Below are 24,688 nucleotides of genomic sequence, written 5' to 3' on the forward strand. Positions count from 1 at the left end.
GCATAGCAACGAGAGGGAAGAGTGTGTCTACGTACTCTCGTAGACCGAAAGCGGAAGCGTTTAGTAACGCGGTTGATGTAGTCGAACGTCTTCACGATCCAACCAATCAAGTACCGAACGCACGACACCTCCGCGATCTGCATACGTTCAGCTCGGTGACGTCCCTCGTACTCTTGATCCAGCTGAGGCCGAGGGAGAGTTCCGTCAGCACGACAGTGTGTTTACGGTGATTATGAAGTTACCTACGCAGGGCTTCGTCTAAGCACTACGACAATATGACTGAGGTGGAAAACTGTGGAGGGGGCACCGCACACGGCTAAAGATCAATTTGTGTGTCTATGAGGTGCCCCCTCCCCCGTATATAAAGGAGGGGAGGAGGAGGAGGGCCGGCCTCAAGGGGCGCGCCCAAGGGGGGATTCCTACTCCTAGTAGGAGTAGGTTTCCCCCCTTTCCTAGTCCAAGTAGGAGAAGAAGGAAGGAGAGGAAGAAGAGAAGGAAAGGGGGGTCGGCCCCCTAGCCCTGGTCCAATTCGGTTTGGGCTAGGGGGGCGCGCGCCACCTCTTGGTCTGCCTCCTCTCTTCCACTACTAGGCCCAAGAGGCCTAATAACTTCAGGGGGGGGGGTTCCCCTAACCCCTGGTACTCCGAAATGATCCGAACCATTCTGGTGTCTGAATGTAGCCTTCCAATATATGAATCTTTATGTCTCTGATACGTCTCCAACGTATCTATAATTTTTGATTGTTCCATGCTATATTATATTCTGTTTTGGACATTATTGGGCTTTATTATACACTTTTATATTATTTTTGGGACTAACCTATTAACCGGAGGCCCAGCCCAGAATTGCTGTTTTTTTGCCTATTTTAGGGTTTCGCAGAAAAAGAATATCAAACGGAGTCCAAACGGAATGAAACCTTCGGGAATGTGATTTTCGGAACGAACATGATCCAGAGGACTTGGACCCTACTTCAAGCAATCAACCAGGAAGGCACGTCCCTCAAGCCCTTGTTGTCTTTTTTCTTGTTTCTTTGTACTGCTGGACCTTGTCTTCTGATTATAAAAATTGCATTGGGGTGTTTTGCCCTACTGTTTACAGTAAAAAAACAAGGAAGATACGAGGTAGGGGGGCGCGCCTACCCCCCTTAGGCATGCCCTCCAACCACGTGGGCCCCCTGTTGCTCCACCGACGTACTCCTTCCTCCTATATATACCTACGTACTCCCAAACTACCAGATACGGAGCCAAAACCCTAATTCCACCGCCGTAACTTTCTATATCCACGAGATCCCATCTTGGGGCCTTTTCCGGAGCTCCGTTGGAGGGGGTATCGATCACGGAGGGCTTCTACATCAACACCAAGCCTCTCCGATGAAGTGTGAGTAGTTTACTTCAGACCTACGGGTCCATAGTTATTAGCTAGATGGCTTCTTCTCTCTTTTTGGATCTCAATACAAAGTTCTCCCCCTCTCTTGTGGAGATCTATTCGATGTAATCTTCTTTTGCGGTGTGTTTGTTGAGATTGATAAATTGTGGGTTTATGATCAAGTTTATCTATGAACAATATTTGAATCTTCTCTGAATTCTTTTATATATGATTGGTTATCTTTGCAAGTCTCTTCGAATTATCAGTTTGGTTTGGCCTACTAGATTGATCTTTCTTGCAATGGGAGAAGTGCTTAGCTTTGGGTTCAATCTTGCGGTGTCCTTTCCCAGTGACAGTAGGGGCAGCAAGGCACGTATTTTATTGTTGCCATTGAGGATAACAAGATGGAGTTTATATCATATTCCATGAGTTTATCTCTCTACATCATGTCATCTTGCTTAAAGCGTTACTCTGTTCTCTTGAACTTAATACTCTAGACGCATGCTGGATAGCGGTCGATGTGTGGAGTAATAGTAGTAGATGCAGGCAAGAGTCGGTCTACTTGTCTCGGACGTGATGCCTATATACATGATCATACCCAGATATTCTCATAACTATGCTCAATTCTGTCAATTGCTCAACAGTAATTTGTTCACCCACTGTAAATATTTATACTCTTGAGAGAAGCCACTAGTGAAATCTATGGCCCCCGGGTCTATCTTCCATCATATTAATCTTCCAATACCTAGTTATTTCCTTTGCCATTTATTTTACTTTGCATCTTTATCATAAAAATACCAAAAAATATTATCTTATCATATATACCAGATCTCACTCTCGTAAGTGACCGTGTAGGGATTGTCAACCCCTTATCGCGTTGGTTGCGAGGATTTATTTGTTTGTGTAGGTGCGAGGGACTTGTGCGCGGCCTCCTACTGGATTGATACCTTGGTTCTCAAAAACTGAGGGAAATACTTATGCTACTTTGATGCATCACCCTTTCCTCTTTAAGGGAAAACCAACGCAGTGCTCAAGAGGTAGCAAGAAGGATTTCTGGTGCCGTTGTCGGGGAGGTTCGCGCAAGACAAGTCAAGATTTGACTCCCGACAATGAGTCACTTGTGGCGTCGTTGCAAGTCAAGACATACCAAGTACCCATCACAAACCCTTATCTCCCGCATTACATTATTTGCCATTTGCCTCTCGTTTTCCTCTCGCCCACTTCACCCTTGCCGTTTTATTCGCCCTCTCTCTCCATCCTCCCTCTCTTTCTCTATTTTCCTCTTTTTGCCCGTTTCTTGTTTGCTTGTGTGTTGAATTGCTTGCTTGTCACGATGGCTCAAGATAATACTAAATTGTGTGACTTCACCAATACCAACAACAATGATTTCCTTAGCACTCCGATTGCTCCTCTTACCGATACTGAATTTTATGAAATCAATGTTGCTTTGTTGAATCTTGTCATGAAAGATCAATTCGCCGGCCTTCCTAGTGAAGATGTCGCTACCCATCTGAATAGCTTCGTTGATTTATGTGATATGCAAAAGAAGAAAGATGTGGATAATGATATTGTTAAATTGAAGCTATTTCCTTTTTCGCTTAGAGATCGTGCTAAAGCTTGGTTTTCGTCTTTGCCTAAAAAGAGTATTGATTCGTGGAATAAGTGCAAAGATGTTTTTATCTCTAAATATTTTCCTCCCGCTAAGATCATCTCTCTTAGAAATGATATTATGAATTTTAAGCAACTTGATCATGAACATGTTGCACAAGCTTGGGAGAGGATGAAATTAATGATACGTAATTTCCCTACACATGGTTTGAATTTGTGGATGATTATACAAAAAATTTATGCTGGATTGAATTTTGCTTCTAGAAATCTTTTAGATTTGGTTGCGGGAGGAACTTTTATGGAAATCACTTTAGGAGAATCTACTAAACTCCTAGATAATATTATGGTTAATTATTCTCAATGGCACACTGAAAGATCTACTAATAAGAAAGTGCATGCGATATGAGAAATTAATGTTTTGAGTGGAAAGATGGATGAACTTATGAAATTATTTGCTAATAAAAGTGTTTCTTCTGATCCTAATGATATGCCTTTGTCTACTTTGATTGAGAATAATAATGAATCCATGGATGTGAATTTTGTTGGTAGGAATAATTTTGGTAACAACGGGTATAGAGGAAACTTTAATCCTAGGTCGTATCCTAGTAATTCCTTTAATAATTATGGTAATTCCTACAACAATTCTTATGGAAATTATAATAAGATGCCCTCTGATTTTGAATCTAATATTAAAGAATTTATTACTTCGCACAAGAATTCCATTGCTTTGATTGAAGAAAAATTGCTTAAGATTGATGAGTTGGCTAGGAAGGTTGATAGAATTTCTCTTGATGTTGATTCTTTGAAACTTAGATCTATTCCACCTAAGCATGATACCAATGAGTCTCTCAAAGCCATGATAATTTCCATTGATGAGTGCAAAGAAAGAACCGCTAGGATGCGTGCTAAGAAAGATTGCTTTATAAAAGCGTGTTCTTCTAATTTCCATGATAATAAAGATGAAGATCTAAAAGTTATTGATGTGTCCCCTATTAAATATTTGTTTTGCAATATGAATCTTGATAATGATGGGACTGAATATGATCCACCTTTACCTAGACGGCGTTCCAAAAATTCGGAGCCTTTAGATCTTGATGCTAAAATTGTTAAAAGTGGGATTGAAGAAGTCAAAACTTTAAATATTATTAATGAACCCACTATTTTGGATTTCAAGGAATTTAATTATGATAATTTCTCTTTGATAGATAGTATTTCCTTGTTGCAACCCGTGCTAAATTCTCCTCATGCTTATAGTCAAAATAAAGCTTTTACTAAAAATATCGTTGATGCTTTGATGGAATCTTATGAAGAAAAACTTGAGTTGGAAGTTTCTATCCCCAGAAAACTTTATGATGAGTGGGAACCTACTATTAAAATTAAAATTAAAGATCATGAATGCTATGCTTTGTGTGATTTGGGTGCTAGTGTTTCCTCAATTCCAAAGACTTTGTGTGATTTGCTAGGTTTCCGTGATTTTGATGATTGCTCTTTAAACTTGCACCTTGCGGATTCCACTATTAAGAAATCTATGGGAACAATTAATGATGTTCTTATTGTTGCAAATAGGAATTATGTGCCCGTAGATTTTATTGTTCTTGACATAGATTGCAATCCTTCATGTCCTATTATTCTTGGTAGACCTTTCCTTAGAACGATTGGTGCAATTATTGATATGAAGGAAGGGAATATTAGATTCCAATTTCCGTTAAGGAAAGGCATGGAACACTTCCCTAGAAATAAAATTAAATTACCTTATGAATCTATTATGAGAGCCACTTATGGATTGCCTACCAAAGATGGCAATACCTAGATCTATCTTCGCTTTTATGCCTAGCTAAGGGCGTTAAACGATAGCGCTTGTTGGGAGGCAACCCAATTTTATTTTTATTCCTTGCTTTTGGCTCCTGTTTAGTAATAAATAATTTATCTAGCCTATGTTTTGGTTGTGTTTTTGTGTTTAATTAGTGTTTGTGCCAAGTAGAACCATTGGGAAGACTTGGGGAAAGTCTTTTTAATCTTGCTGTAAAAAACAGAAACTTTAGCGCTCACGAGAATTGCTGCCATTTTTATTTGGAAAGTTCTATTTAGTTAATTCTTTTTGAAGATGATTAATAGATAAATTAATCACTTCCAATAATTTATTTTAGAATTTTTGGGGTTCCAAATCTTGCGTTAGCTACAAATTACTACAGACTGTTCTGTTTTTGATAGATTCTGTTTTTCGTGTGTTGTTTGCTTATTTTGATGAATCTATGGCTAGTAAAATAGTTTATAAACCATAGAGAAGTTGGAATACAGTAGGTTTAACACCAATATAAATAAAGAATGAGTTTATTACAGTACCTTGAAGTGGTGTTTTGTTTTCTTTCGCTAACGGAGCTCACGAGATTTTCTACTTTAAGTTTTGTGTTGTGAAGTTTTCAAGTTTTGGGTAAAAGATTTGATGGATTATGGAACAAGGAGTTGCAAGAGCCTAATCTTGGGGATGCCCATGGCACCCCCAAGATAATCTAAGGACACCTAAAAGCCAAAGCTTGGGGATGCCCCGGAAGGCATCCCCTCTTTCGTCTACTTCCATCGGTAACTTTACTTGGAGCTATATTTTATTTACCACATGATATGTGTTTTGCTTGGAGCGTCTTGTATTATTTGAGTCTTTATTTGTTAGTTTTCCACAATCATCCTTGTTGTACACACCTTTTGAGAGAGACACACATGATTCGGAAATTGTTAGAATACTCTATGTGCTTCACTTATATCTTTTGAGTTATATAGTTTTTGCTCTAGTGCTTCACTTATATCTTTTAGAGCACGTCGGTGGATTTGTTTTATAGAAACTATTGTTCTCTAATGCTTCACTTAGATTATTTTGAGAGTCCTACAAAACAGCATGGTAATTTGCTTTAATTATGTTAGGCATTCAAGATTAATAAAAAATTTCTTATGAGTGTGTTGAATACTAGGAGAAGTTTGGTACTTGATAATTGTTTTGAGATATGGAGATGGTGATATTAGAGTCATGCTAGTTGAGTAGTTGTGAATTTGAGAAATACTTGTGTTAAAGTTTGTGATTCCCGTAGCATGCACATATGGTGAACCGTTATGTGATGAAGTCGGAGCATGATTTATTTATTGATTGTCTTCCTTATGAATGGCGGTCGGGGACGAGCGACGGTCTTTTCCTACCAATCTATCCCCCTAGGAGCATGCGCGAAATACTTTGTTTTGATAACTTGTAGATTTTTGCAATAAGTATATGAGTTCTTTATGACTAAGGTTGAGTCCATGGATCATACACACTTTTCTTCCTTCCACCATTGCTAGCCTCTCTAATACCGCGCACCTTTCGCCGGTATCATACACCCACCATATACCTTCCTCAAAATAGCCACCATACCTACCTATCATGGCATTTCCATAGCCATTCCGAGATATATTGCCATGCAACTTTCCACCGTTCCGTTTACTATGACATGCTCCATCATTGTCATATTGCTTTGCATGATCATGTAGTTGACATTGTATTTGGGTCAAAGCCACCGTTCATAATTCTTTCATACATGTCACTCTTGATTAATTGCATATCCCGGTACACCGCCGGAGGCATTCACATAGAGTCATATTTTGTTCTAAGTATTGAGTTGTAATTGTTGAGTTGTAAGTAAATAAAAGTGTGATGATCATCATTTTTAGAGCATTGTCCCAAGTGAAGAAAGGATGATGGAGACTATGATTCCCCCACAAGCCGGATGAGACTCCGGACGAAAAAAAGAGGCCATAAAAAAATAGAAAAGGCCAAAATAAAAAAATATGAGAGAAAAAGAGAGAAGGGACAATGCTACTATCCTTTTACCACACTTGTGCTTCAAAGTAGCACCATGATCTTCATAACAGAGAGTCTCCTATGTTATCACTTTCATATACTAGTGGGAATTTTTCATTATAGAACTTGGCTTGTATATTCCAATGATGGGCTTCCTCAAAATGCCCTAGGTCTTCGTGAGCAAGCGAGTTGGATGCACACCCACTTAGTTCCTTTTGTTGAGCTTTCATATACTTATAGCTCTAGTGCATCCATTGCATGACAATCCCTACTCTCCCACATTGATATCTATTGATGGGCATCTCCATAGCCCGTTGATACGCCTAGTTGATGTGAGACTATCTTCCCCTTTTTTGTCTCCTCCACAACCACCATTCTATTCCACCTAAAGTGCTATGTCCATGGCTCACGCTCATGTATTGCGTGAAGATTGAAAAAGTTTGAGAACACCCAAAGTATGAAACAATTGCTTGGCTTGTCATCAGGGTTGTGCATGATTTAAATACTTTATGTGGTGAAGACAGAGCATAGCCAAACTATATGATTTTGTAGGGATAACTTTCTTTGGCCATGTTATTTTGAAGAGACATAATTGCTTAGTTAGTATGCTTTAAATATTATTATTTCTATGCCAATATTGAACTTTTGTCTTGAATCTTTCGGATCTGAATATTCATACCATAATTAAGAAGAATTACGTTGAAATTATGCCAACTAGCATTCCACATCAAAAATTCTGCTTTTATCATTTACCTACTCGAGGACGAGCAGGAATTAAGCCTGAGGATGCTTGATACGTCTCCAACGTATCTATAATTTTTTATTGTTCCATGCTATATTATATTCTTTTTTGGACATTGTTGGGCTTTATTATTCACTTTTATATTATTTTTGGGACTAACCTATTAACCGGAGGCCCAGCCAAGAATTGCTGTTTTTTTGCCTATTTTAGGGTTTCGCAGAAAAAGAATATCAAACGGAGTCCAAACGGAATGAAACCTTCGGGAATGTGATTTTCGGAACGAACATGATCCAGAGGACTTGGACCCTAGGTCAAGCAATCAACGAGGAAGGCATGTCCCTCAAGCCCTTGTTGTCTTTTTTTCTTATTTCTTTGTACTGCTGGACCTTGTCTTCTGATTATAAAAATTGCATTGGGGTGTTTTTCCCTACTGTTTATAGTAAAAAACGAGGAAGGCATGAGGTAGGGGGGCGCGCCTACCCCCCAGGCGTGCCCTCCACCCTCATGGGCCCCCTGTTGCTCCACCGACGCACTCCTTCCTCCTATATATACCTACGTACTGCCAAACTACCAGATACGGAGCCAAAACCCTAATTCCACCGCCGTAACTTTCTGTATCCACGAGATCCCATCTTGGGGCCTTTTCCGGAGCTCCGCCGGAGGGGGTATCGATCACGGAGGGCTTCTACATCAACACCATAGCCTCTCCGATGAAGTGTGAGTAGTCTACTTCAGACCTACGGGTCCATAGTTATTAGCTAGATGGCTTCTTCTCTCTTTTTGGATCTCAATACAAAGTCCCCCCTCTCTTGTGGAGATCTATTCGATGTAATCTTCTTTTGCGGTGTGTTTGTTGAGATCGATGAATTGTGGGTTTATGATCAAGTTTATCTATGAACAATATTTGAATCTTCTCTGAATTCTTTTATGTATGATTGGTTATCTTTGCAAGTCTCTTCGAATTATCAGTTTGGTTTGGCCTACTAGATTGATCTTTCTTGCAATGGGAGAAGTGCTTAGCTTTGGGTTCAATCTTGTGGTGTCCTTTCCCAGTGACAGTAGGGGCAGCAAGGCACGTATTGTATTGTTGCCATCGAGGATAACAAGATGGGGTTTATATCATATTGCATGAGTTTATCCCTCTACATCATGTCATCTTGCTTAAAGCGTTACTCTGTTCTCTTGAACTTAATACTCTAGATGCATGCTGGATAGCGGTCAATGTGTAGAGTAATAGTAGTAGATGCAGGCATGAGTCAGTCTACTTGTCTCGGACGTGATGCCTATATACATGATCATACCTAGATATTCTCATAACTATGCTCAATTCTGTCAATTGCTCAACAACAATTTGTTCACCCACCGTAAATACTTATGCTCTTGGGAGAAGCCACTAGTGAAACCTATGGTCCCCGGGTCTATCTTCCATCGTATTAATCTTCCAATACTTAGTTATTTCCTTTGCCATTTATTTTACTTTGCATCTTTATCATAAAAATACCAAAAATATTATCTTATCATATCTACCAGATCTCACTCTCGTAAGTGACTGTGTAGGGATTAACAACCCCTTATCGCGTTGGTTGCGAGGATTTATTTGTTTGTGTAGGTGCGAGGGACTTGTGCGCGGCCTCCTACTGGATTGATACCTTGGTTCTCAAAAACTGAGGGAAATACTTACACTACTTTGCTGCATCACCCTTTCCTCTTCAACGGAAAACCAACGCAGTGCTCTAGAGGTAGCAGTCTCGACCATTTCAAGACTCCTCGTCATGTCCGTGATCACATCCGGGACTCCGAACAACCTTCGGTACATCAAATCAAATAACTCATAATATATATCGTCGTCGAACGTTAAGCGTGCGGACCCTACGGGTTCGAGAACTATGTAGACATGACCGAGACTCATCTCTGGTCAATAACCAATAGCGGAACCTGGATGCTCATATTGGTTCCTACATATTCTACGAAGATCTTTATCGGCCAAACCGCATAACAACATACGTTGTTCCCTTTTTTCATCGGTATGTTAATATAGATTATTGACTCTTCTGCAAGTGGGAGACTGAAGGAAATATGCCGTAGAGGCAACAATAAAGTTGTTATTTATATTTCCTTATATCATGATAAATGTTTATTTTTCATGCTAGAATTGTATTAACCGGAAACTTAGTACATGTGTGAATACATAGACAAACAAAGTGTCCCTAGTATGCCTCTACTTGACTAGCTCGTTAGTCAAAGATGGTTAAGTTTCCTAGCCATAGACATGCATTGTCATTTGATGAACGTGATCACATCATTAGAGAATGATGTGATGGACAAGACCCATCCGTTAGCTTAGCACTATGATCGTTTAGTTTATTGTTATTGCTTTCTTCATGACTTATACATGTTCCTCAGACTATGAGATTGTGCAACTCCCGAATACCGGAGGAACGCCTTGTGTGCTATGAAACGTCACAACATAACTGGGTGATTATAAATATGCTCTACAAGTGTCTCTGATGGTGTTTGTTGAGTTGGCATAGATCGAGATTAGGATTTGTCACTCCATGTATCGGAGAGGTATCTCTGGTCCCTCTCGGTAATGCACATCACTACGAGCCTTGCAAGCAATGTGACTAATGAGTTAGTCACGGGATGATGCATTACAGAACGAGTAAAGAGACTTGCCGGTAACGAGATTGAACTAGGTATGTTGATACCGACGATCGTATATCGGGCAAGTAACATACCGATGACAAAGGGAACAATGTATATTGTTATACGGTTTGACCGATAAAGATTTTTGTAGAATATGTAGGAACCAATATGAGCATCTAGGTTCCGCTATTGGTTATTGACCGGAGATGTGTCTCGGTCATGTCTACATAGTTCTCGAACCCGTAGGGTCCGCACGCTTAATGTTCGATGACGATTTGTATTATGAGTTATGTGATTTGATGTACCGAAGTTTGTTCGGAGTTCCAGATGAGATCACGGACATGACGAGGAGTCTCGAAGTGGTCGAGAGGTAAAGATTCATATATTGGAAGGTTGCATTTGGACATCGGAATGGTTCCGAGTGGTTCGGGCATTTTTCTGGAGTACCGGGAGGTTACCGGACCCCCTGGGAGATGTTATGGGCCTTATGGGCCATAAGAGGGAAGCACACCAGCCCACAAGGGGCTGGTGCCCCCCCTTGGGCAGGAGGCGGATTAGGACTAGGAGAAGGGGGCCGGCCCGCCCTTTTCCTTCTCCTTCTCCCTCCCATCTTTCCTACTCCGTGTGGGATGTGGAAGCCTACTAGGACTAGGGAGTCCTAGTAGGACTCCACACCTTCGCGCTCCCCCTTAGGACCGGCTACTCCCTAGTAGGACTCCACACCTTGGCACTCCCTGAGGGAGTCCTGGATTAAGAGGTCTCCGGATAGCCGGATTATATCCTTTGGCCGACTGTTGGATTATGAGGATACAAGATTGAAGACTTCGTCTCGTGTCCGGATGGGACTCTACTTGGCGTGGAAAGCAAGCTAGGCAATACGGATATGTATACCTCCTCCTTTGTAACCGACCTTGTGTAACCCTAGCCCTCTCCGGTGTCTATATTGAAGGAAATATGCCCTAGAGGCATTAATAAAGTTATTATTTATTTCCTTATATCATGATAAATGTTTATTATTCATGCTAGAATTGTATTAACCGGAAACATAATACATGTGTGAATACATAGACAAACAGAGTGCCACTAGTATGCCTCTACTTGACTAGCTCGTCAATCGAAGATGGTTATGTTTCCTAACCATGAACAAAAGAGTTGTTATTTGATTAACGGGATCACATCATTAGGAGAATGGTGTGATTGACATGACCCATTCCATTAGCTTAGCACCCGATCGTTTAGTATGTTGCTATTGCTTTCTTCATGACTTATACATGTTCCTATAACTATGAGATTATGCAACTCCCGTTTGCCGGAGGAACACTTTGTGTGCTACCAAACGTCACAACGTAACTGGGTGATTATAAAGGAGCTCTACAGGTGTCTCCAAAGGTAAATATTGGGTTGGCATATTTCGAGATTAGGATTTGTCACTCCGATTGTCGGAGAGGTATCTCTGGGCCCTCTCGGTAATGCACATCACATAAGCCTTGCAAGCATTGCAATTAATAAGTTAGTTGCGAGATGATGTATTACGAAACGAGTAAAGAGACTTGCCGGTAACGAGATTGAACTAGGTATTGAGATACCAACGATCGAATCTTGGGAAAGTAACATACCGATGACAAAGGGAACAACGTATGTTGTTATGCGGTCTGACCGACAAAGATCTTCGTAGAATATGTGGGAGCCAAGATGAGCATCCAGGTTCCGCTATTGGTTATTGACCAGTGACATGTCTCGATCATGTCTACATTGTTCTCAAACCCGTAGGGTCCGCACGCTTAAGGTTTCGATGACAGTTATATTATGAGTTTATGAGTTTTGATGTACCGAAGTTAGTTCGGAGTCCCGGATGTGATCACGGGCATGACGAGGAGTCTCGAAATGGTTGAGACATAAAGATTGATATATTGGACGGTTATATTCAGACACCGGAAGTGTTCCCGGTGATTTCGAAGAAAACCAGAGTGCCGGAGGGTTACCGGAACCCCCCTAGGAGAAGTAATGGGCCTTGTGGGCCCTAGTGGAGAGAGAGAGGGGCGGCCAGGGTGGGCCGCGCGCCCCTCCCCCTCTGGTCCGAATTGGACTAGGAGAGGGGTGGTGGCGCCCCCCTTTCCTTCTCCCTCTCCCCCTTCCTTTCCCCCTCCTAGTAGGAGTAGGAAAGAGGGGAGTCCTACTCCTACTAGGAGGAGGACTCCTCCTCCTTGGCGCGCCCTAGGGCTGGCCGGCCTCCCCCCTTGCTCCTTTATATATGGGGGCAGGGGGCACCCCTAGACACACAAGTTGATCCACGTGATCGTTTTCTTAGCCGTGTGCGGTGCCCCCTTCCACCATACTCCTCGATAATATTGTAGCGGTGCTTAAGCAAAGCCGTGCGACGGTAGAATATCAAGATCGTCACCACGCCGTCGTGCTGACGGAACTCTTCCCCGACACTTTGCTGGATCGGAGTCCAGGGATCGTCATCGAGCTGAACGTGTGCTAAAACTCGGAGGTGCCGTAGTTTCGGTGCTTGATCGGTCGGGCCGTGAAGACGTACGACTACATCAACCGCGTTGTCATAACGCTTCCGTTGTCGGTCTACGAGGGTACGTAGATCACACTCTCCCCTCTCGTTGCTATGCATCACCATGATCTTGCGTGTGCGTAGGAAAATTTTGAAATTACTACGTTCCCCAACAGTGGTATCAGAGCCTAGGTTTTATGTGTTGATGTTATATGCACGAGTAGAACACAAGTGAGTTGTGGGCGATATAAGTCATACTGCTTACCAGCATGTCATACTTTGGTTCGGTGGTATTGTTGGATGAAGCGGCCCGGACCGACATTACGCGTACGCTTACGCGAGACTGGTTCTACCGACGTGCTTTGCACACAGGTGGCTGGCGGGTGTCAGTTTCTCCAACTTTAGTTGAAGTGAGTGTGGCTATGCCCGGTCCTTGCGAAGGTTAAAACAACACCAACTTGACAAACTATCGTTGTGGTTTTGATGCATTGGTAAGATTGGTTCTTGCTTAAGCCCGTAGCAGCCACGTAAAACTTGCAACAATAAAGTAGAAGACGTCTAACTTGTTTTTGCAAGGCATGCTGTGATGTGATATGGTCAAGACATGATGCTAAATTTTATTGTATGAGATGATCATGTTTTGTAACTGAGTTATCGGCAACTGGCAGGAGCCATATGGTTGTCGCTTTATTGTATGCAATGCAATTGCGCTGTAATGCTTTACTTTATCACTAAGCGGTAGCGATAGTCATGGAAGCATAAGATTGGCGAGACGACAACGATGCTACGATGGTGATCAAGGTGTCGCGCCGGTGACGATGGTGATCATGATGGTGCTTCGAAGATGGAGATCACAAGCACAAGATGATGATGGCCATATCATATCACTTATATTGATTGCATGTGATGTTTATCTTTTATGGATCTTATCTTGCTTTGATTGACGGTAGCATTTTAAGATGATCTCTCACTAATTATCAAGAAGTGTTCTCCCTGAGTATGCACCGTTGCGAAAGTTCTTCGTGCTGAGACACCACGTGATGATCGGGTGTGATAGGCTCTGCGTTCAAATACAACGGGTGCAAAACAGTTGCACACGCAGAATACTCAGGTTATACTTGACGAGCCAAGCATATACAGATATGGCCTCGGAACACGGAGACCGAAAGGTCGAGCGTGAATCATATAGTAGATATGATCAACATAGTGATGTTCACCATTGAAACTACTCCATCTCACATGATGATCGGACATGGTTTAGTTGATTTGGATCACGTGATCACTTAGAGGATTAGAGGGATGTCTATCTTAGTGGGAGTTCTTAAGTAATATGATTAATTGAACTTTAATTTATCATGAACTTAGTCTTGGTAGTATTAGCATATCTATGTTGTAGATCAATAGCTCGCGTTGTTGCTTTCATATGTTTATTTTGATATGTTCCTAGAGAAAATTGTGTTGTAAGATGTTAGTAGCAATGATGCGGATTGGATCCGTGATCTGAGGTTTATCCTCATTGCTGCACAGAAGAATTATGTCCTTGATGCACCGCTAGGTGACATACCTATTGCAGGAGCAGATGTAGACGTTATGAACGTTTTGCTAGCTCAATATGATGACTACTTGATAGTTTAGTGCACCATGCTTAATGGCTTAGAATCATAACTTCAAAGACGTTTTGAACGTCATGGACCATATGAGATGTTCCAGGAGTTGAAGTTAATATTTCAAGCAAATACCCTATTTGAGAGATATGAAGTCTCCAACAAGTTCTATAGCTAAAAGATGGAGGAGAATCGCTCGACTAGTGAGCATGTGCTCAGATTGTCTGGGTACTACAATCGCTTGAATCAAGTGGGAGTTAATCTTCCAGATAAAATAGTGATTGACAGAATTCTCTAGTCACCATCACCAAGTTAGTAGAACTTCATGATGAACTATGATATGCAAGGGATAACAGAAACGATTCCCAAGATCTTCATAATACTGAAATTGACGAAGGTAGAAATTGAGAAAAACATCAAGTGTTGATGGTAGACAAGACCACTAGTTTCAAGAAAAGGGCAGAGGGAAGAAGGGGAACTTCAAGAAGAACAACAAGCAAGTTGCTGCTCAAGTGAAGAAGCCCAAGTCTGGTCCTAAGCCTGAGACTAAGTGCTTCTACTGCAAAGGGACTGGTCACTGGAAGCGGAACTACCCCAAGTGATTGGCGGATAAGAAGGATGACAAAGTGAACATAAGTATATTTGATATACATGTTATTGATGTGTACTTTACTAGTGTTTATAGCAACCCCTCAGTATTTGATACTAGTTCAGTTGTTAAGATTAGTAACTCGAAACGGGAGTTGCAGAATAAACAGAGACTAGTTAAGGGTGAAGTGACGATGTGTGTTGGAAGTGGTTCCAAGATTGATATGATCATCATCGCACACTCCCTATACTTTTGGGATTAATGTTGAACCTAAATAAGTGTTATTTAGTGTTTGCGTTGAGCATGAATATGATTTGATCATGTTTATTGCAATACGGTTATTCATTTAAGTAAGAGAATAAATTGTTGTTCTGTTTACATGAATAAAACCTTATATGGTTACACACCCAATGAAAATGGTTCGTTGGATCTCGATCGTAGTGATACACATATTCATAATATTGAAACCAAAAGATGCAAAGTTAATAATGATAGTGCAACTTACTTGTGGCACTGCCGTTTAGGTCATATTGGTGTAAAGCGCATGAAGAAACTCCATGCTAATGGGCTTTTGGAATCACTTGATTATGAATCAGTTGATGCTTGCGAACCATGCCTCATGGGCAAGATGACTAAGACTCCGTTCTCCGGAACAATGGAGCGAGCAACATATTTGTTGGAAATCATACATACTGATGTATGTGGTCTGATGAATATTGTGGCTTGCGGCAGGTATCATTATTTTCTGATCTTCACAGATGATTTGAGTAGATATGAGTATATCTACTTGATGAAACACAAGTCTGAAACATTTGAAAAGTTCAAAGAATTTCAGAGTGAAGTGGAGAATCATCGTAACAAAAATAAAAGTTTCTACGATATGATCGCAGAAGTAAAATATTTGAGTTACGAGTTTGGCCTTCAGTTAAAACAATGTGAAATAGTTTCACTACTCACGCCACCTGGAACACCACAGTGTAATGGTGTGTCCGAACGTCATAACCGTACTTTATTGGATATAGTGCAATCTATGATGTTTCTTACAGATTTACCAACATCGTTTTGGGGTTATGCATTAAAGACAGTTGCATTCACGTTTAAAAGGGCACCATCTAAGTCACCATCTAAGTCCGTTGAGACGACACAATCTGAAGTGTGGTTTGGCAAGAAACCAAAGTTGTCGTTTCTTAAAGTTTGGGGTTGTGATGCTTATATGAAAAAGTTTCATCCTGATAAGCTCAAACCCAAATCGGAGAAATATGTCTTCATAGGATACCCAAAGGAGACTGTTGGGTACACCTTCTATCACAGATCCGAAGGCAAGTTATTCATTGCTGAGAATGGATCCTTTCTAGAGAAGGAGTTTCTCTCGAAAGAAGTGAGTGGGAGGAAAGTAGAACTCGATGAGGTAACTGTACCTGCTCCCTTATTGTAAAGTAGTTCATCACAGAAATATGTTCCTGTGACTACTAGACCGATTAGTGAAGAAGCTAATGATGATGATCATGTAACTTCAGATCAAGTTACTACCGAACCTCGTAGGTAAACCAGAGTGAGATACGCACCAGAGTGGTACGGTAATCCAGTTCTGGAGGTCATGTTACTTGACCATGACGAGCCTACGAACTATGAGGAAGCGATGATGAGCCCAGATTCCACGAAATGGCTTGAGGCCATGAAATCTGAGATGAGATCCATGTATGAGAACAAAGTATGGACTTTGATTGACTTGCCCAATGATCGGCGAGCCATTGAGATTAAATGGATCTTCAAGAGGAAGACGGACGCTGATAGTGGTGTTATTATCTACAAAGCTAGAATTGTCACAAAAAGGTTTTCGACAAGTTCAAGGTGTTGACTACGATTAGAGTTTCTCACTCGTATCTATGCTTAAGTCTGTCCGAATCATGTTAGCAATTACCGCATTTTATGAAATCCGGCAAATGGATAAACAAAACTGCATTCCTTAATGGATTTATTAAAGAAGAGTTGTATATGATACAACCAGAAGGTTTTGTCAATCCTAAAGGTGCTAACAAAATGTGCAAGCTCCAGTGATCCATCTATGGACTGGTGCAAGCATCTCGGAGTTGGAATATGCGCTTTGATGAGATGATCAAATCATATAGTTTTATACAGACTTGCGGTGAAGCCTGTATTTACAAGAAAGTGAGTGGGAGCACTACAGCATTTCTGATAAGTATATGTGAATGACATATTGTTGATCAGAAATAATGTAGAATTATTCTGCAAAGTATAAAGGAGTGTTTTGAAAGAAGTTTTTCAAAGAAAGACCTCGGTGAAGCTGCTTACATATTAAGCATCAAGATCTATAGAGATAGATCAAGACACTTGATAAGTTTTTTCAATGAGTACATACCTTGACAATATTTTGAAGTAGTTCAAAAATGGAACAGTTAAAGAAAGAGTTCTTGGCTGTGTTACAAGGTGTGAAATTGAGTAAGACTCAAAGCCCGACCACGACAGAAGATAGAAAGAGAATGAAAGTCATTCCCTATGCCTCAGCCATAGGTTCTATAAAGTATGCCATGCTGTGTACCAGATCTATGGTATACCCTACACTATGTTAAGCAAGGGAGTACAATAGTGATCTAAGAGTAGATCACTGGACAGCGATCAAAATTATCCTTAGTGGAATAAGGAAATATTTCTCAATTATGGAGGTGACAAAAAGGTTCGTCGTAAAAAGTTACGTCGATGCAAGTTTTGACACAGATCTGGATGACTCTAAGTCTCGATCTAGATACATATTGAAAGTGGGAGCAATTAGCTAGAGTAGCTCCGTGCAGAGCATTGTAGACATAGAATTCGCAAAATACTTACGGATCTATATGTGACAGACCCATTGACTAAAATTATCTCACAAGCAAAACATGATCACACCTTAGTACTCTTTGGGTGTTAATCACATAAACGATGTGAACTAGATTACTGACTCTAGTAAACCCTTTGGGTATAGGTCACATGACTATGTGAACTATGGGTGTTAATCACATGTTGATGTGAACTATTAGTGTTGAATCACACAACGATGTGAACTAGATTATTGACTCTAGTGCAAGTGGGAGACTGAAGGAAATATGCCCTAGAGGCAATAATAAAGTTATTATTTATTTCCTTATATCATGATAAATGTTTATTATTCATGCTAGAATTGTATTAACCGGAAACATAATACATGTGTGAATACATAGACAAACAGAGTGTCACTAGTATGCCTCTACTTGACTAGCTCGTCAATCGAAGATGGTTATGTTTCCTAACCATGAACAAAAGAGTTGTTATTTGATTAACGGGATCACATCATTAGGAGAATGATGTGATTGACATGACCCATTCCATTAGCTTAGCACCCGATCATTTAGTATGTTGCTATTGCTTTCTTCATGACTTATACATGTTCCTATAACTATGAGATTATGCAACTCCCATTTGCCGGAGGAACACTTTGTGTGCTACCAAACGTCACAACGTAACTGGGTGATTATAAAGGAGCTCTACAGGTGTCTCCAAAGGTAAATATTGGGTTGGCATATTTCGAGATTAGGATTTGTCACTCCGATTGTCGGAGAGGTATCTCTGGGCCCTCTCGGTAATGCACATCACATAAGCCTTGCAAGCATTGCAATTAATAAGTTAGTTGCGAGATGATGTATTACGAAACGAGTAAAGAGACTTGCCGGTAACGAGATTGAACTAGGTATTGAGATACCAACGATCGAATCTTGGGCAAGTAACATACCGATGACAAAGGGAACAACGTATGTTGTTATGCGGTCTGACCGACAAAGATCTTCGTAGAATATGTGGGAGCCAATATGAGGATCCAGGTTCCGCTATTGGTTATTGACCAGAGACATGTCTCGGTCATGTCTACATTGTTCTCAAACCCGTAGGGTCCGCACGCTTAAGGTTTCGATGACAGTTATATTATGAGTTTACGAGTTTTGATGTACCGAAGTTAGTTAGGAGTCCCGGATGTGATCACGGGCATGACGAGGAGTCTCAAAATGGTCGAGACATAAATATTGATATATTGGACGGCTATATTCGGACACCGGAAGTGTTCCGGGTGATTTCGGAGAAAACCGGAGTGCCGGAGGGTTACCGGAACCCCCCGGGAGAATTAATGGGCCTTGTGGGCCCTAGTGGAGAGAGAGAGGGGCGGCCAGGGTGGGCCGCACGCCCCCTCCCCCTCTGGTCCGAATTGGACTAGGAGAGGGGGGCGGCGCCCCCCTTTCCTTCTCCCTCTCCCCCTTCCTTTCCCCTCCTAGTAGGAGTAGGAAAGAGGGGAGTCCTACTCCTACTAGGAGGAGGACTCCTCCTCCTTGGCGCGCCCTAGGGCCGGCCGGCCTCCCCCCTTGCTCCTTTATATACGGGGGCAGGGGGCACCCCTAGACACACAAGTTGATCCACATGATCGTTTTCTTAGCCGTGTGCGGTGCCCCCTTCCACCATACTCCTCGATAATATTGTAGCGGTGCTTAAGCGAAGCCCATGCGACGGTAGAACATCAAGATCGTCACCACGCCATCGTGCTGACAGAACTCTTCCCCGACACTTTGCTGGATCGGAGTCCGCGGATCGTCATCGAGCTGAACGTGTGCTAAAACTTAGAGGTGCCGTAGTTTCGGTGCTTGATCGGTCGGGCCGTGAAGACGTACGACTACATCAACCGCGTTGTCATAACACTTCCGCTGTCGGTCTACGAGGGTACGTAGATCACACTCTCCCCTCTCATTGCTATGCATCACCATGATCTTGCGTGTGCGTAGGAAAATTTTGAAATTACTACGTTCCCCAACATATATAAACCGGAGGGTTTAGTCCGTAGGACGATAGACAATCATACCATAGGCTAGCTTCTAGGGTTTAGCCTTTCTGATCTCGTGGTAGATCTACTCTTGTACTACCCATATCATCAATATTAATCAAGCAGGACGTAGGGTTTTACCTCCATCAAGAGGGCCCGAACCTGGGTAAAACATCATGTTCCCTGCCTCTTGTTACCATCCGCCTTAGACGCACAGTTTGGGACCCCCTACCCGAGATCCCGGTTTTGACACCGACATTGGTGCTTTCATTGAGAGTTTCTCTATGCCGTCGCCAGAATGTAGGATGTCTCGTCTCGTCTTTAAAGACGGTACTACTGTCGAGGGAGCTTTGGCTGTCGGCCAAACTCTCCGGCTAGGCGGTTTCATCATGACCGCCTGTTGGGCCGCCGCGCCAACGATGACTTGTCGGGTCATCGAAAACAGCCTCCACGTCAAATCGGCACTCGCCGAACAGATGGATCCAATAGAGGTCGCCTCCTTAAACGAGCTCTTAGATCACATTACCGCCCTGGGAGTCGCTACGGACTATGATCGGATTGGGCTTAAACCCGATCAAAGGGAGATTAACTCTCCGCCGGTCACCCATCATATTGAAGTGGTGGAGGAACAATGCGGCGACCTTTCCTCCATCTTGAGGACCAACTATGTCCGGATTCCCGAGCTCTCTGAGCCGGACGCCCGTTCGCTGGAGGACAACACCCAATCCCTGAACTTAGAGTCAGGCAGCGGGCCAGGGTTATCGGGTCACACCCCGGAACCAGAACTTTCAAAATTGGAAATTCCTCGGCCCCTGGATCCCAGATCAGGTGAGGGTTCGGATTCAATTCCACCCACCCACCCAAACATAAGCGATCTTTCCCACATCAGGCAAGAGCCCCAGGAAACAATACATCAGTACTGGGCCAGATTCCTCCTTGCGATGAACAAGGTTAAGGACTGTCGCGAGGAAGACACAATCTTATTTTTCCGCAATAATTGCATCGACAAGGGAATCCTCAACGCCATAAATCGCCATGAGATAACACGCTTCGCTGACTTGGCGTCCATAGTACGAAAGTACTGTGCGATGGAAAGTGCCTGGAAAACCGAAACAAACTTTTGGGATAATCCGGCCCTGAACACAAACCCAGTCCGAAATAAAAGGGTGCATTATCATAATACACCCGGGTTAACTACCAAAAAGCAAAAGCCCCCTACGGGGCAAGGAACCGTACTGGAGGGATGGCTCAATGGACCCTGCAAAATTCATAGTACAACGGATGCAATACCAACGCACAGCCTTAGAGCATGTTGGATACTCCGGCAGGTGGCCAAAAGTGGCGAGGATCTACTCCTCCCAAATACCACAGAGCACCATCACATGGACAACAATATGGTGTTAACGGTCTTTGAGACCTTCGCGTCAAATAATAGATGCAAGCGAACACTTCGCAGCATGCCCGAAATCGGCCACGTAGCAGATATAAATCCTTGGAGTGACACGGCTATTACCTTCAATGCCAGTGACGAACCTAAATTCCGAACAGCCCGAGCACCAGCCGCACTGTTCCTCAGTCCAATCGTGGACGGCTTTCGACTCACCAAGGTACTCATGGACGGCGGCAGCGGATTAAACCTCATCTATGAGGAAACTCTTCAAAAAATGGAAATAGACCGGAGCCGCATTGAGCAAAGTAGCACAACCTTTAGAGGAATCATCCCTAGTTGGGAAGCATGATGTGCTGGAAAAATCACACTAGATGTGGTATTCGGCACGCCAGATAATTACAGGTTCGAAGAAATTACATTCCAAGTGGCCCCGTTCAGCAGTGGTTATCACGCCCTTTTAGGATGGGAGGCATTCACAATCTTCCAAGCCGTACCACATTACGGGTACATGAAGCTCAAAATGCCCAGGCCCAACGGAATCATCACTCTCGCCAGCGATCCGGACACAGCACTCCGCGCCAAAAACAAAACAGCCACATTGGCCCTCGAGGCATTATCCGAAGCCCTCTCGGCCAAGGGATTAACTACGCTCCGCTCCACAGTGGACAGGGACGACGTGATACTCGACAAGAGATCCAAGTCCACCTCTTTTAAACCAGCGGATGAAATAGTCAAATTTCAAGTCCACCCAACGGACCCTACAAAAACAGCCTCCATCGGGGCACAGCTAAGCCCCGCTGTGGACACCGCACTACGGGAGTTCCTGCGCGAGAACTGACACATATTCACCTGGCATCCCTCAGACATGACAGGAATCCCATGCAGGCTGGCCGAGCATAGCCTCAATATCCTAAAGGGATTCAAGCCAGTCAAGCAAGCTCTTCGGCGTTTCTCTGAACCTAAGAGACAGGCCATGGGAGAGGAACTAGCCAAGTTATTGGAGGCCGGATTCATCAAAGAAATAAAACACTCGGACTGGCTAGCAAACCTGGTGATGGTACGAAAGAAGGACAAATCCTGGCGCCTTTGTGTCGACTTCAAAGACCTCAATAAAGCTTGCCCAAAGGATCCCTTCCCCCTCCCACGCATCAATCAAATCATTGATGCTACCGCAGGACACGAGTCATTGTGTTTCCTCGACGCATACTCCGGTTACCACCAAATCAAGATGGCGGAGTCCGACCAAGCCGCAACGGCATTCATCACGCCATACGGTCCCTTCTGTTTTGACACAATGCCTTTTGGGCTAAAAAATGCCGGTGCAACATATCAGCGCATGATTCAGACATGTCTGGAGAAACAAATCGGCAAAATAGTAGAGGCATACGTAGACAATGTGGTCGTCAAAACCAAACATGTCGACTCTTTGATAGACGACTTGAGGCTCACATTCGACAACCTCCGAACATATGACATCAAGCTCAATCCGGAAAAATGCGTTTTCGGCGTACCAGCCGGAAAGCTCCTGGGATTCATTGTCTCCAGTAGAGGTATTGAAGTTAATCCGGCCAAAATTCGAGCGTTGTCACAGTTGGCTACCCCAACAGACCTCAAACAAATCCAGAAGCTAACTGGATGCGTGGCGGCTCTAAGCCGCTTTATCTCCCGCTTGGGAGAAAAGGCTCTACCCCTTTATCGCCTCCTTCGGTGCACCGAACACTTCGAGTGGATGGATGCGGCCACAGCCGGATTGGAAGAAATAAAGGCCATTTTTGCAACCAACCCGATCCTGGCCGCAGCAAACATCGGCGAACCAATGATGTTGTATATTGCGGCAACTCATCAAGTTGTAAGTGCGGTGCTCGTTGTCGAACGGGAAGCGGACGGACACAAATTCCCTCTTCAAAAGCCAGTATACTATGTATCCACTGTCCTCACTCCATGCAAATCACGATACCCGCATTACCAAAAAATAGCATATGCGGTATTCATGGCATCACAGAAACTGCGACACTAATTTCAAGAGTGTTCGATTACAGTAGCCTCGGAAGTGCCACTTAATGATATTATCAACAACCGCGACGCTACGGGCCGGATTGCCAAATGGGCCATTGAGCTCCTCCCATTCGACATAACATACAAACCTCGCCGAACCATTAAATCGCAAGTACTGGCCAACTTCGTCGCCGAATGGACGGAGGCCGAACTCCCTAAAGAGTACGATGCATACTCCAATTGGATCATGCCCTTCGACGGTTCTAAAATGCTGGCCGGTCTAGGGGCTGGCGTCGTCCTGACGTCCCCAACCGGAGATACCGTTCGGTACATACTGCAAATGTTGTACACAGATTCTAACAATGCAGCCGAATACAAAGCTCTGTTGCATGGTCTTCGGATGGCAGTCTCCATGGGCATTCAACGCCTGGAGGTGCGTGGGGATTCAAACCTCGCAATATCCCAAATAAATGGAGATTTTGACGCCAAGGATCCGAAGATGGCCGCCTATCGAAATGCCGTCCTAAAAATGTCAGCTCGGTTCGAGGGACTCGAATTTCACCATGTGGCTCGGGAAAACAATCAGGCGGCGGATATCCTCACCCGCATCGGCACAAAACGCGACGCGGTCCCTCCCAACATATTCCTGGAAAGGCTCTTCAAGCCATCCGTATCATGGGAAGGGGACACCGGTAACAACAGTCCGGACCCGGCCAAAATACCCGATACCGAACTCTCTGACACAATCGGAGGCTCCGCCACCGAAATAACACCTTCAGCCCACGAAATAATGGCCATTATTGCCCCGTGGACAGAACCATTCCTGGCCTACCTAACTAGACAGGAACTTCTGGAGGACCAAAATGAGGCACGCTGTATAGTGCGTCGATCCAAGGCCTACAAGGTCCATGAGGGAGAATTGTACAAGAAAAGCACTACCGGAGTCCTTCAAAGGTGCATCTCCGAAGAGGAAGGGCGGAATCTTTTGGCAGAAATTCACGCCGGACTCGGCGGTCATCACGCGCAGCCCGGGCTCTTGTAAGCAAGGCCTTCCGTACAGGATTCTATTGGCCAACGGCCCGGACAGATGCACAGGACTTGGTCCAACGTTGCGCCGGTTGCCAGCTCTTTGCAAATCAAAGCCACATGCCACGCACCGCCCTCCAAACAATCCCCATTACATGGCCCTTCGCTGTCTGGGGGCTTGACATGGTTGGACCCCTTAAAGGGGGAACCCACAAGAAAAAATACTTATTGGTCATGGTGGATAAATTCACCAAATGGATAGAGGCTAAACTGGTTAAAACAGCCGAAATCCGGACCGGTGATAGATTTCATATCCAGGGTTGTACACCGCTATGGCGTCCCCTAGAGCATCATCACTGATAACGACACAAACTTCACGGCTGACGAGGTAAAACTCTGGTGCAGAAAAATGGGCATCAAGCTCGATTATGCTTCAGTCTATCACCCACAAACCAATGGTCAAGTCGAACGAGCAAACGGTCTTATAATGAGCGGCATTAAACCCAGATTAGTGCGTTCCTTAACGGAGTCTGACACGCACTGGGTAGAGGAGCTCGACT

This window comes from Triticum urartu, chromosome 2A, assembly GCF_056163025.1.
Source record: "Triticum urartu cultivar PI428250 chromosome 2A, HENAU_Tu73, whole genome shotgun sequence".
Taxonomy (NCBI): domain Eukaryota; kingdom Viridiplantae; phylum Streptophyta; class Magnoliopsida; order Poales; family Poaceae; genus Triticum; species Triticum urartu.